This window comes from Crocodylus siamensis, chromosome 10, assembly GCF_052110815.1.
Source record: "Crocodylus siamensis isolate JL-2025a chromosome 10, ASM5211081v1, whole genome shotgun sequence".
Classification (NCBI taxonomy): Eukaryota; Metazoa; Chordata; order Crocodylia; family Crocodylidae; genus Crocodylus; species Crocodylus siamensis.
This window is the reverse complement of record NC_143404.1, coordinates 43,337,234-43,351,568: the sequence shown is the minus strand read 5'-3', so window position 1 is coordinate 43,351,568 and position 14,335 is coordinate 43,337,234.

The following is a 14,335-nucleotide window of genomic DNA, read 5'->3' as shown; positions in this document are numbered from 1 at the left end:
TCAACAGCTCACCAAAAGTCAGTAAGTGGTCCTTCAGCCAAAGTAATGGGCCACTCCTGCTCCAAGGGCATGTCTACACAAGACATTTACTGCAGTTGCTTAATTAGCTCCACAGTAAATGTCCAGTGTCTAGACATGCAATGCTATTACAATAGAGTAAACTAATTCACTCTGCCATAGGTTAGTGCTTGTAAATACAAGCAGTGTCCTGCAGCAGCATGTCTGTAGACGCTGATATAGCTGGCTGGGGCACAACAAGGGTGCTTCAGCACAGGGTCTGCCTGCTGGCTAGCCCCACTCTGAAGAACCCTCATGCACTAGCCAACCCTCTGCAGCACATAGTGCCAAGTCAGAGTAGCCCCAGACTGGCAGGCTGACCCCCACCTTTGGGGCCTCCTGCCAGGTGGGGTGCTTCAACCTGGTTCAATGTGCTGTGGTCCTAGGTGCATGTCCAAGTGCAGTGCCCAGGGGCAATAAACTCCAGCGTAATATGCACCAGAGTTTATTGCTGCACATTTATAGTACATGTAGATGTGACCTAAGGGTAAGAAAAGATCTGGATAGGGATTAATGCTACCCCAATATAGTATGTACTAATAATAAATCATAATTTTTCACATTTCTCTGCAAAATGTGCAAACTTTCTTCTGTTATTTAAGGTCAGATGTACTTATGAATGCAGCTTTCCACTGAACTGGAAGACTAGGACATAGACAGGGTTGATGATCTGATAAATGAGACAATTTTATGCTATCTTAGATTACAGAAGGGTAGGGCTGGAATGGACCTTAGAAAGCCCCTGTTCAAGGCAGGATCATTCCTGAATAAACTATCTCGGCCAAGTGTGTCTATCCCACTCTTGATAGTTGAAAATACTTATCCACCTCCACAGTGAGAAAATTCTTCCTGATCATCAACCTAAATGTCCTCCACTGTAGTGTGAAGCCATTGCTCCTAGTCCTGTCCCCTACAGCAGCAGAGAAAAGTCTTATTTTCATCCTCTATAACCTCCCTTCAGGTATTTGAAAACTTATCAAATCCCCCCCTCCAGTCTTGTCTATACTGAAGAACCCTAGTTCTTTTGACCTTTCCTCATAGGTCATATTTTCCAGACCTCTCATCATTTTTGTCACTCTCACCTGGACTCTTTCTTATCTGTCCACATCTTCATGAAGGGGCTGTCACAAGGCCAGTCACAACACAGGCCTGCCCACCTCTCTAGGGCAGTCCACCCACCTGACTCACCTGTCACTCCTTTGTTGGAACTAAAGAGTTGTTCATATATAGGCAGGAGGCTGACCATTTATTGCCTGATGCCAAGGGCATAATACATGGCTCCAAGCCACCCCTACACCATGTTTCATGCCTTGCATATGGCATTCAAAAATCACTTCCAACTCCCCTGGCCCCTTAGCTGGGCTGCACTTGGCCTCTGAGCTATATTTGGCCTCAGATGTACTTTGGCCTGGCCTCTGGCCCAAACTTGGCCCCAGATGTCCTCAGACATGCCTTAGTCATGTGTCTCCTCTCTGGGGCCACAACTCCACCCCGTCATTGGGGCCCCTACTCCACCCCCTCACTGGGCTTCTGTGCCTGACACCCCTTGGGCTTCATTCTGGCCTCCTTCCCCTATGGGCTCAGGTCCCTTGCTGGACCTTTCCCATGTCTCAGACCCACCATAAGCCATATGCACTCTGCCCTACTCTGTATAGTTTCATAGTTTGTAGGGTTGGAAGGGACCTGAGCAGATCATCAAGCCCGATCCCCTGCCATGGACAAGAAAGAATGCTGAGGTCAAATGACCCTGGCAAGGTGTCTATCTAGCCTCCTTTTGAAAACCCCCAGGGTAGAAGTGAGCACCAGATCCTAGTTGCCCTGACAGTGAAGTAGTGCCTCCTGATATCTAGCCTGAATCTACTCTCCATCAACTTATGTCCGTTATTCCTTGTTACTCCTGGTAATGCTCGGGGGAACAGGGACTCCCGCACTGCCTGCTGGTCTCCCTTGGCCAGTTTATAGACGGCCACCAGATCCCCTCTCAGCCTTCTCTTATGAAGGCTGAACAGGTTCAGGTCTCATAGCCTCTCCTTGTCGGGCCTGCCCTGCTGCCCCCTGATTGTGCGAGGTCATGGGGGCTGAGGCTTTCCAGCGCCCCATCCTTGCCTTTCAATGGGGAGTCACAGGTGTGACATTTCCTGGAGGTTGCCCCTCCATATCACCTAACCCCAACAGGGTGCAGTTTTCAGTTTTACCTGGGACAACAGGAATCTCTATCCCCATAGTTCCTACCCTGACCTCCAGATGTTCTAGGACAGGTGCAGGCAATTATTTCAGGTGGAGGGCTGCTTACTGAGTCTTGGCAAGCCATCGAGGGCCACATTACAGGTAGTCAGGGGCAGATATATATTAATTTTCTAAATTTTTAGGGGCCCCACAGGCTGGGTAGAATGATCTGGCAGACCACATCCAGCCCATGGGCCTCATTTTTTGCCCACCCCTGTTCTAGGACCTGTAATCTGCAGGCTGAATAATGTTGCTCATCTGGCTCCCTTGGATGTAACTGCTAGTTCTGCTGCTAGGGCCTGGGCTTATACTGAAGTTGCCCAGCCCTCCTCCAATCTGGTGGCCCCTTTCAATCATGTGACCATCTAATTGGGCCAAACTGCACCTACCGGCTACCCAAAGCCTGTCTCAAACCTCTTAAAGTGGCAGGCACACCCTGTGCTGTGCCACATACCTTTCCCATTTAACTCAGCTCTCCCAACGTGGGGGTGAGAGGGTGTCTCTGTGCTTGGCTGGTCGAGGTTTCCTGGCCAATGCACCACTGGGACAGGACACTCCCTCTGAAAGCAGCTTTGGGGAGCCCCTAGCAGCCACACTAAGCCTGTTCTACAGTACAGCTTATCAGGGTCACTCGTCTTTCCTGCCACGCCTTTTGATGTTGTTATAAATTTGGGAGGTTTCATCATTGAAACAAAACTTACTTTCAAGTAGATACGTCTCATTCCTGGCATTCCAGCAGCACTTTAATATAACTTTTGCTCCAGAGTATTCACAAGCCATGTCTAGAATGTATTCTTACAATCTTTGGCAGCCGTGCCATTATGCATATTGCACAGGTCCACACAGGCTCTGAATTGGTAGCGGTGTAGTCTTCTTCACAAACTGGTGCTGGCAGGGTAATTGGCACTATTTTTTAGCAGCGCTAAGTAACCTTCCTGCAAAAGGCAGCTTGTGTGGAGTAGCATAATGTGCTTGATGGTACCACTGTTGTCAGTCCCTCATCCCTAAGGAATATCATTTGAAAATTATGCCATAAAACATATTGATAAGAATGCCACAGTCTTCTTTTATTATGTTATTCAGTTTCACCTTCAGCACAGCACTAAATGCGCAGTTTAAAGGACAGTTTAAAGAAAGGAGTGATGTACTTCTCCATGGAATATATCTCTCCACAAATCTAAATCCACAAGACCACCACCTCTAATGCTTTACTGCAAGTGAAAAATAGAGTAATAATCCAAGACTTTTGGTTGAATCTTGGGCAACTGGTGCCTCCTGATTCAGGCGGGGCAGGCACTTGCCCCTCCAGCAGTCAGTTAGTGACTGGGGGGATCCCCCTGTGGCTGACTGCACCAGCTGGGGTGGGGGGGGTGCAGTCCTCCCGCATCCAGTCACGCATACCAACCCAGAAGCAGTGTTCCCTCTAAGCTGGCTCTAAGAGGGTATGCTGCCTGGAAGTGCCAGCGGCGCACCTGGAAGGGCCAGGGACATGCCTGGAAGTGCCAGCGGCACTTCTGATGCCCCCACTCTCAGGGGGACACCAGCGCTCCCGCCTGCCCCCATGCTCGCTGCCTAAGTGGGGAATGTTGCTGTGAGGGGGTGCACCAGTGTTCTCAGGGTCCGCATGCACCCCTGTGCACCTCCTACACATTGCCACTGGGTTGAATATTAGAAATTAGCTGATAATGATTGCAGGTATCCTGTACAATTATGAATTTTGCACTGTATAATTATTGATTCAATGCCCAATAAGAAAATAACAAATTTTATTATGTACAGGTTGCTGAAGTGCCACCATAGAATGCAGGGATATATATCTCAAGAAATTATTTGATATTTGTTCAGACAATAACAAATAATCATCAAGAACCTGATCCTGAAAGTAGACATAAGATTTACAAGGAGAGAATCTCTTACAAACTTTAATCCCAAAGCACTGAATTAACTTCACTGAGAAAGAAGCAAAATATAAGAATAATCTTTTAGATTGCCTCAGAAGAGTGACCTCACATTTTCACCCAGGACTCAGAAAGCACAATTTTCAGTGTAGACTCTTTGGTCCTTTTTTTCTTGGTAGCTGACTGGAGCTAAAATGGAAATTGCAGTCAGGTCCTTTGGGGGTGGTAGGGACAGGGAAGGAACAGCTGGGAGCACCCTGAAAACTTCTCTTGGGGAAGTGAGGAGTCTTTTGTTCAAGGGTTCTCAGTCATGTGGAAGATTATTCAGTTAACTGCAGCAATTCCACCGGGGAACTCTCATCCCTGGCTGCTGGGCCCAACAGGGCAGGAGCCAAATCTGTCCAGCTTCTTTGGCAGCACTGCTTGTGCCTTCCCTTGTCCTAGCCTCTGCAGGACCATCCTTAACATCATTCCTTTGTGTCCCTCCCTTCTCTTCACCCAACAGCTGCCTCAGGCTTGTTAGAAATATTATTAAAAATGCATTATGAATAGAGTGTTGTTAGAACTACACAGCTGGCATCTCATGCCTGGTGGGGGAAGAAACTACCAAGAACTCTTTGTATTAAGGTATCACTCCCTTTTCTTCTTTGGCAAATTTACTATCTCTTTGTTACACTAAATCACACTCCCTGTGCTTTCTCATGTAGATAAGAGAAATTGCCATTTTAATGATTGTGTCCTTGAGACAGAGAGAGGGTTTGAACTTTTGGTAACCTGGAGAGCTTTTCTAAGCATGCGTGATTAGCTAATGCATATAAGCCTATCCGCCCCGCATACTTAAGTAGTTAATTATAATAGACATGCGACGTCTGAAGTGACGTATTTACATATATGTTTGTATGAACCGGAAATGAGTTGTAAGAGTTCCTGCTTCTGCACACGTGCTCAGGAGAGAGAGGATAAAAGCCAGCTGAGAGTTTTCCCTGGGGGCAGAGTGTGGTCTTTTGTCTTCACTCTGACCCTATTTGCAAATATACCTTTTGTGTTGCTAATAGTGTGTCTGAGAGTTCTTCGCCTCCCGAGAAACGAACCGCAGCATTTTTGCTTCAGGCTGACAGGACTACTCCAATGCACCTTTCCTGACATATCGTTCATCTCTTCCCCCACAACAGCTGCTTGCACATAAGAACATTCCCCTCCCACCTTCTGTGGCATCCCTCCCATCCCCTGTCTGTGGGTCCTTCTGCCCTAATGTCACTGTAGCAGGGCACTAGGGTGCCTGCTACTGGTGGCAGTAAAATGGGCTCAGCTGCCACTCACCAGGGCAGCACAGGTGGGTTGCTAAGACAACCAAGTGGGTCAGCTGACCAGAAGGGGGCAGGGCCTGGCTTTTATAAACAGCAAGGCCGAGGCCAGAGGCAGTTCCCCCTGGCAGCCTGAGGAGCAGGAGCCCTGCTGGAGTAAGCAGGGTGGGCAGGCGTAGTAAGGAAGCCAGATGGCTTGAGCAGTGTTGACACGATGATATGGGGTGGAGAGGGACATGGACGAAGGATAGCCAGGTTGGCTTAAGATTTGTGTTATAGCCGAGGGGCTTTGCATTTGTTTTGGTTGTGAGATTACACCGGAGGACCGGGTGAGGCTGTAGGGGTGGAGGAGGCCTCAGGGGAGCTCCCCAGCAGTGGGGGCGGTTCCTGGTGCTGCAGAGGGCACTGCGTTTTGGGGTGTCCCGACCCTGGCCCCAGTGTGGGCGATTATCAGGATGAGCCCAGTGGGCGTAGGACCCAAGAAGGCGGGGCTGGTGCCAGGTAAGACTGAGGCTGCCTGAGCCCCAATTGGGAGGAGCCCCAGTGGGGTGTAAGACCCAGGAAAGGGGTCTGGGGGGCCAGGTAAGGCTGTGGCCACCTGAGCCCCAATTGGGAGAAGCCCGTGAGGGCGAAAGACCCAGGAAAGGGGTCTGGGGCCAAGTAAGGCTGAGGCTGCCTGAGCCCTGTTGTGAGAAGGCCCCAGTGCGGGCGGGGAGCGCAGGAGGCGCAAGCAAGGCCCCAGTGCGGGCGGGGAGCGCAAGAGGCGCAAGCAAGGCCCCAGTGCGGGCGGGGAGCGCAAGAGGCGCAAGCAAGGCCCCAGTGCGGGCGGGGAGCACGAGGCACAGGCCCCGGTTGCGGGGGGCGAGAGCGAGAGGCAAGGCCCAGGGAGGGCGACGGTATAAGGGCAAGGCCCCGGTGCGGGCTACGAGAGTCACGGGAGACAGGCCCCAGTGTGGGCGAGAGCACGGGAGACAGGCCCTGGTGCAGTGAGGGCAGCGAGGGGGTACCTGTGAGGATACAGGCGGGCAATTGGACAGAGCCCCAGTACAGCAAGGCAGGCACCGTGCCAAGGAGGGCAGGAAGGCAGCCTCCCTTTGATATTTACCAGCAAGACGTGGTGGGCAAGATAGAGGGTGCATTTGGGACCTGATTTGGCACGGTAGGTAAGGGCGCTAGGGGAGGTCATGGCACCCCTAGAGGGCGCCCTGCCACAGTCACCCTACAAGGAACGAACACAACTTGCTTAGATTTCACCAAATCACCATCGACAGAACCCTCCTCAACCATGTTACCTTTTTAGTTGCCTGTAACTCTCCTGTTTTACTCTCTGTGCAGTCAGTGGGAGTGCCAGCTCATGTCCCTGACTTGTGGCCACCACCCTGACTCACAGCACAAGGTCCCTGTAAAACAGTTCCATCACAAGGAGTTAATACAAGGAGAACATTATACAGCTTTTATCCAATTCAATATGATATTCACTAGTGCAAACAAAATTACTAGTCTGAAGGACGAAAACAGTATTTGCATATGTGCTTTTTATTTATAGCTTTCCAAATCTCACTGATCTCCCCTACCCTACTGATCTCCACAGAGCTGGAGCCAATGGTCTGTCCATTCAGTCAATGAGACCTTGATGTTGTACTTCTAAAAATTCTGAAGAAAGTTTGTATGCTGTAGCTTGAGAAGGACATTGTTGTTGGCTGTTATCAGTGTCGTCATTGCTGTTGTCCTTGTAAGGTGTTACTTATGTGATGTTAGTGTTGAAGTCTCAGGAGCTTTGGTACTGGCAAAAGTCACAGCCAAGATATCCCAACGCCAGCTTTGTCTTAAAGAATGACCACAGGCTCAGTTTGGTGGAAAAGATTCGGCCAGATTTATTGTCTACAAGCACAGCCCTATCAGGTTTTGGCCTAACAAGTACATCAGAGCAGGTGTTAAGGAATTTGTACCTGTGACAAGGTAGTCAGCACAACACCATGCAGGCTCCCCTAGGATGCTACAAAGTGCCCCTGATTTCCAATTCTCCTTTTATACCATGATCAAAGGAAATGTATTGTATTCCATCTGTATCTTGAATATCTCAAACCGTCTTGCTGGTTTCATATCCTGACCTGGTATTCTTGTTCCAGCCTTATCATCCTGGTACTAAACTATCCTGCACCTTGCACTGCCTGTATTTTGGTAGGAATACTCATCTGGCCCACATGTTAAGCTTTATTTATGTGAGGAGTTTATGCATGGGTCAGGGTTGCTAGTCAGGCCTACTCTGGTCAATGCTTTAGGAAAGCCTTTGTGTGAGCAGTGTGTATGTGTGTGTATATATATATATATATATATATATATATATATCAGTGCTCCAGTGAGGCCTACAGACATCATGGAGGCGGGGGTGGAGGTCTCTCGAAGTTTCACAGAAATTGAAAGAACTTGGTGGCTTGGGGCCCTTAAACTCTGACATAAGCATTTCCAAATGGTCTGTATAGTGGCTGGGATACAGGTTTTCCATAGTGCAATGTGATAGGCTCTGCCTCTGGGGGGGAGCCTTGATGTCCCTGCCCCTCATCCTCCCTGACGGCCGAATTGTTCCCCCTAACCGAATCATGGTCCCCTAATGCTATCTGCACCTTAGAGCACAGGAGTGATAACTGTGGCCTCCATCCTCCCTTGTAGCCACACCCGTGCCTTGCCGGTGTTATTCAGACCATGTCCTGGACCTTCCTGCAGAGGCCTCAGTCCTCTTGGCTTTAGCTCATTTATTTTGGCTACCAGCCTCTAGCTATGGCCCACTTCTTTTGGCCTGGTTTTCTCAGCCTCAGCCCTCTCTGTATGTCACTCTCTGGGCCCCTAGCCCTCTTTCTCCCATGCTCTGGGTCCCTGGCCTTTATCTCCTGTGCTCTGAGCCCCCGGCCCCTTGTCTCTTGTGCTTTGGGCTCCCTGGCCACTGTCTCCCATGCTCTGGGCTCCCTGGCCCCCGTCTCTTACACTCTGGCCCTTGACTTGCCTTTCTCAGGCTCTATCTAGAACCATGAGGCTAAGCTGTGACAGCTTCTGAATAAGTGTAGGGATCAGAACATTTATTTACACTCAGATGAGCAGAAGTTGAGGAGGACTGAGGTCTCCTACACTGGCCATCCTCTTACCTTGGCAGGACTCTGGCTTGACCCTGAAAAATTGAGAGCCATTAAGGAAATATACCAACAGATGTGAAGGTAGTCCAGCAATTTATAGGCTTGTCTAACTATCTTCCCAGATTCTGTGCATACCTGTTAGAGGACTGCAAAGATTTGAGACAATTAACACACAAGAAGGTAGTATGGAACTGGGCAGAAGCCCAGGACCAAGGATTTGAAAGAATTAAAGCTTGTAAGTGAGGGACACGTCTTGTAGTTGTGATTTCATTGCTAGGTTCATTACTTCAGTGTGATGCCTCAGAGGGAGACCTAGGAGTAGCATTAATGGAGAACCAGCAACCCATGGCATTTGCTGGCTGGGCCCTGATATGGAAAGAGTATATGTGCAAATAGAAAAGGCAATCCTGGCTGTGTTCTTCCAGTTCACCTTCAGAGAGAAGGTGGATGTGCATTCTGATCACAGGCCACTGATGGAAAACATTGTAAATTGTATCAAAGTACATGCTTTGTGACTTCAGTGCTAGGATGTGAACATCAGGTACTATATAGGGAAGTCATTGCTAGTGGCAGACACTGAGCAGGGCTGACCTTCCAAAGTACACCTGGGCCCACAGAACAGGAGATCAAATCTATGTACTACCATACCTCCCTATATCCAAAGGGACCCTCGAGAGAATACAGGAGAGCACAGAATTGGATTAACAGCTACAGACTGTGATATGAATTGTACTCCAGGGATGGCCAGATTGTAAGGAAGTCAGTCATTCCCTACTTGTAGGTTAGGGATGAGTTGTGTGCACAGGATGAGATCTTGTTTAAAAGTGACTGAGTAGTAATCCCTGCCAATCTAAAACAGGATATAATGAAAAGAATACATACTTTGCACCTAGGAATAGAGGTATGCCTGCAACAAGCTCGGGAATATGTCTAATAGTCAGGCATGAATTCCCAGGTGAGAACATACATAGAATGATGCAAGGTGTGCTAAGAGCATGGAGATGGACAACAGAAGGAGATGTTACAGACTCGCAGGTTCCCAATACAACCTTGAGGGGAAAAAAGTTTGGGACAGACCTGTTTGCATTCAATTACAGAAGTTACATGGTTACATTAAATTATTTTTTGGAGGCGGGCTATCTAGAGGATATTCAAACAAGAACAGTAATTAGGAAACTGAAGGCACACTTTGCCAAGTATACCTAGGTAGCATATTACATTAGAGGAACCAAACACTTGAGGCCTCTGCTTAAGGGAAACGGTCTGTGTTCAACCAGTCAAGAGTCACACACAGCAGTGGCAAAAGGTCACTGTCCAAGCTGTCATTGAGCCAAGGACCTATTACATAGTTACCATTGAGACTGAGAAGAAACCATAGACAGGTGTGGAACAGCAATATCAGGGAACCAATATAGACAGACAGAAGAAACTAGCATTTAGATCAGTGGTCCTCAACCTTTTATGTATCAGGATCCATTTATAAACATTGATGGCTAGTCGCAACCCAGTGCCCCTCACTCCTGACCCACTGCCCTTCAACCCCAGGATCCAGCCTGCCAGCATGTGGGGCAGAAGGTTGTCTGCGTAGCAGGAGGGGGTCCCAAGCAGCCCCTTGTAGGCTAGAACTCTGCCAGCCTACAAGAGAAAAGCCACGGTTTCCCACATTTTTCTCCTTTAAAGGAAAAATCCATTCTTAATGTTTGTTCATGCCCCTTTCATATATTATTGCACATCTCATGACCCACAGGTTGAGAAATACTGGTCTAGATGATTTTGATTGAGCCTTGACCAGTTGGCTAGAGACCAGAAAATCAGATACAGCAAGAAAACAATCACTGACAGGAAGACTGTAGCAGGACCAGCCCCTGAGGGTGGCTGTGACACCAACCTGATCCTGCTCCCACTCCATCTCCTCAGCATACTCCCTTGCTATATCACCTGCCGTGCCTGTTTATATATAAACTAGCCAATTGCCTATCAAGAATGATGGGTGGGGGGAGGGATGGCCAGGGACAGAAGCCTGTGTCTGGCCCTGCTCCGCCCACATTTGGGGCTGGGCTGGCCCCCCGCTTCCATCTGCTGGCTCCGCCACCCCATTTGTTCCCTTGCAGCCACCTGCAGGGCTGTGGGGAATGGTCAGCAGATGGAGATGGGATCAGGGCTACCACTACAGGGAGGGAGATGGGAGAGAGTGGCCCCGGCCCAAACCCGAACTCCCCCTCCCCTCCCCTCGATTGCTCTGTTTTCACAGCCTCCAGGAAGCAGGGGGGACAGGGCCAGCACCCCCACTCCATTGCTGCTGCCTGCTGTGGGGGGGAGAGGAGCTGGGCGGGGATGAGGCCCAGGGCTGGGGCCACCCTCGCCCCTGCCACTTCGGGGTCAGAGCCACTCCCCCATAACCCCCAGGGGGCCAGCAGGGACAGAGCCCAGTGTCCAGCCTTGCAGCCCCGATAACCCCCACCCAATTTGGGCCCAACCCCATTCCCCCCTGGTGGTTTGGGTTTGGGCCTGGGGCCATTCCCTCCCATCCCCCTCCCTGCCATGGTGGCCCTGACCCCATTCCTCACCCCTTCACACTGTTGCTATCCCCACCCCGCTGTCCCTGCTGTCATGGCAGCACTCTGCTGCCAGCTGTCCCTACTGCTTTATTTGCACTCTGATTGGCTGCCCAGACAGCCAACCAGAGTGTGAATAAAGCATTATGGACAGACAGACCAAGGCTTTTATATTGAGAGAATTAGGAGGTTGCCTCTGAGTCCTGGAGCATTCCCAGATGCCCCTGAGTTAGTGCTTAGTCCTGTTAATTTCTGTTTCTCACTTTCTTCCCCCCTTCCCCCAGCACCCCACAATGGACTTGCTGTCCAATACTGCCATGGTTCGATGCCCTGCTAGCACCTGTCCTGTCCTCCAGGTGACCCTTGCAGTCTTAGTGGTTCTTTCTGTGCCTTAGGGTAGTAACTTGCCTTATGGGTATTAATTGTGGCCCCAGCTGCCCCCATAGCCACGCCCATGCCTCATAAATGTCATTCTGTTGTCATCCTTGTTGGACTCTCTAGTCTGTATCAGTTTCCAATCCCTCGGGCTCCAGCCTCTCTCTGACAGCCTCCATCCACCTGCTTGGGCCCCTGGCACCAATTTCCAGTCACTTGGGCCTCTGATCCCTCTCTGGCAGCTTCAGGTCACTTGGCCATTTTTCATAATGTAGTGAATTTAAACTACCCATATTGCAAGCAAACTGGCAGCCAACAGAAAGCTGGTAATGGTAGGCCAGTTATGTTCTTCCATTCACCCATCACTCCATGGAGGGGGAGTACAGCATCTCAAGGATAATGTGCCATTGTGGGCAGACAAGTAGGGGAGAGATGTAGTGGATCTTGATTACACCTGATTCTCCAGGAGTGCATCTACACATACCAATTTAAGGCTCATTAGCTATTTTTAAGGTACATTAAGGGTGCAGGTTTACACGTGCATGCACTTAATACACCTTAAAAATGGCAATTTTAGGCTATTCATGCTCAAATTTGATACCTGTAAAAGCAGGTATCAAATTTAGGTGCAAACAGCTAAAGCGCCTTAATGCACATGCATGTGTAGATGTACATCTCAATTGCCTTAATATACATTAGGCAAATGCGCATAAAGTTTAGGTATGTGTAAAAGCATGTGTAGACACATCCCAGTAGTGTAATCTCACGTTGGAGCTGAGTGGCTGACAGTCAGAAAGCTACGACCAGCTCCTTGCAGCAGCATTGGTCCCATAACTCCCCTGCCTCTCCCCCTTTGTACCATATGCACGGTATGCATGAACACAATTAGGCAGAGTGAAGAATCGGGCACTGTGTATAAAAACTACCATTCTTGCCTGATACCATTTTTTAGCTCTTTTGCATTGGTGAAACTGATCACACAAGGTGCAAGACAGTGAAGAATCACATACTTTATCTTTTTACTAATTCTGTAGAGCAGTTAGTACATTTCTGGGTGCTTTAAAAGCAACACATCATAATGATTACTAGTCCTTTCTGGACACAGCTGCTTATAGCACTGAAATAGGTCAGGCTCTGTCTGACCAAGAGGAAAGTGTAATTGTATTGAGAATTCCAAAGTCTGTGGTTTTTGTGGTATAGGCAAGATTTTCTTTAGTCATATACTCTCCTATGCTTTGAAAATATTTCATTTGCTGCAAGAAGCCGTATTTGTAGTCTGCAAGTAGTATTCTTCTTTCTGACTTGGTGCTGATTCAATTCCCCAAAATAATATTAAGGAACACAAAAGTACTTTCACATGATACATAATATAGGTTCTGGCTACTTGGTCATTGAAGATCCTATAGGTTTTGTTAAGGCAAAGTAGAAGTGTTTGGGCAGATGCCGTGACCAGATTTCATTTCAAAAAATTACTCTGCTCTTTGTAGTTTGAACTGGGTAATGAAAACTTATTTACTCCTTTTCCTAGCTGCTGTGGGCTGCTGTGCTGTACTGTTACTTAATTTGAAGCAATAAATTCTGGAGTTTATTGTTCCCAGGCACCTGAGACCACAGTATGTTGAACTGGGTCAAAGCAGCCCCAGTTGGCAGGGGCCTGTGGAAGGGCTGGTTAAGGCATGGAGGTGCTCCAGTGCAAGGCAATGTTCCCTCTAAGCTTTAGCGATTCGTGAGCAATCCTAGCTGGGTGTGCGCAGGTATCTCAGTGTGCCTGTCCCTCCTCACTTCTGCAGCAGCCTGCGGCCAGGCTGGGATGGGTGGCAAGCAGCCGGATGCTTGCTACAGCACTGGATGTTCTCCCCAAGCTGGCGCTCGGGGGCCGTAGCCCCCTACCGCCCCCTGTCGGTATGTCACTGTATATTAAAAAGTTATTTTGTGGCATGATCTTGTACTGTGCACAGCCATGCATGTGCACAGCTTAGAGGGGATGCTGGTGCAGGGCTAGCCAGCAGGCAGCCCCTGCACTGCAACACCCTCATGCCCCAGCCAGCTGTATCAGCGTCTACGCATGTGCTGCTGCAGAGTAAAAAAACTCCGCAGCAGGATACTGCTTGTACTTACAAGTATGATCTTGCTACGGAATTAATTAGTTTACTCCAGCTGGATTGCCCTGCACACGAGGACATCAAGATATTTACTGCAGAGCTAATTAGGCAATTGCAGTATATGTCTCTTGTAGACACACTCTTAATGTCATACTTTAAGGAAGGATACCATTTAGCAGACAGTATTTCAGTACTAGGTGTCTTTAACAATGTTTCTGAATCTATGAAATGTTTATAGATTCATATATGCTAGGGTTGGAAGGGACCTCAGCAGATCATCAAGTCTGATCTCCTGCCCTGGGCAGGAAAGCATGCTGGGGTTAGATGACCTATCCAGCCTTCTCTTAAAGACCCCCAAGGTAGAGGAGAGCACCACCTCCCTTGGAAGTCTGTTCCAAATTCTGGCCACCCTTACCATGAATAAGTCCTTCCTGATGTCCAGCCTAAATATACTCTGTCAGTTTGTGACCATTGTTCCTTGTTACCCCAAGAGGTACCCTGGTGAACAGGGCATCTCCTGTTCCTTGCTTTCCCCCTTCAATGAACATGTAGGCGGCCACAAGATCACCTCTCAGCCTTCTCTTGCAGAGGTTCTCATAGGGCTTGGTCTGCAAACCCTTAACCATAAGTGGCCCTCCTCTGAACCCTCTTGAGGTTATTCACATTCTTCTTAAAGTACCATGGCCAAAA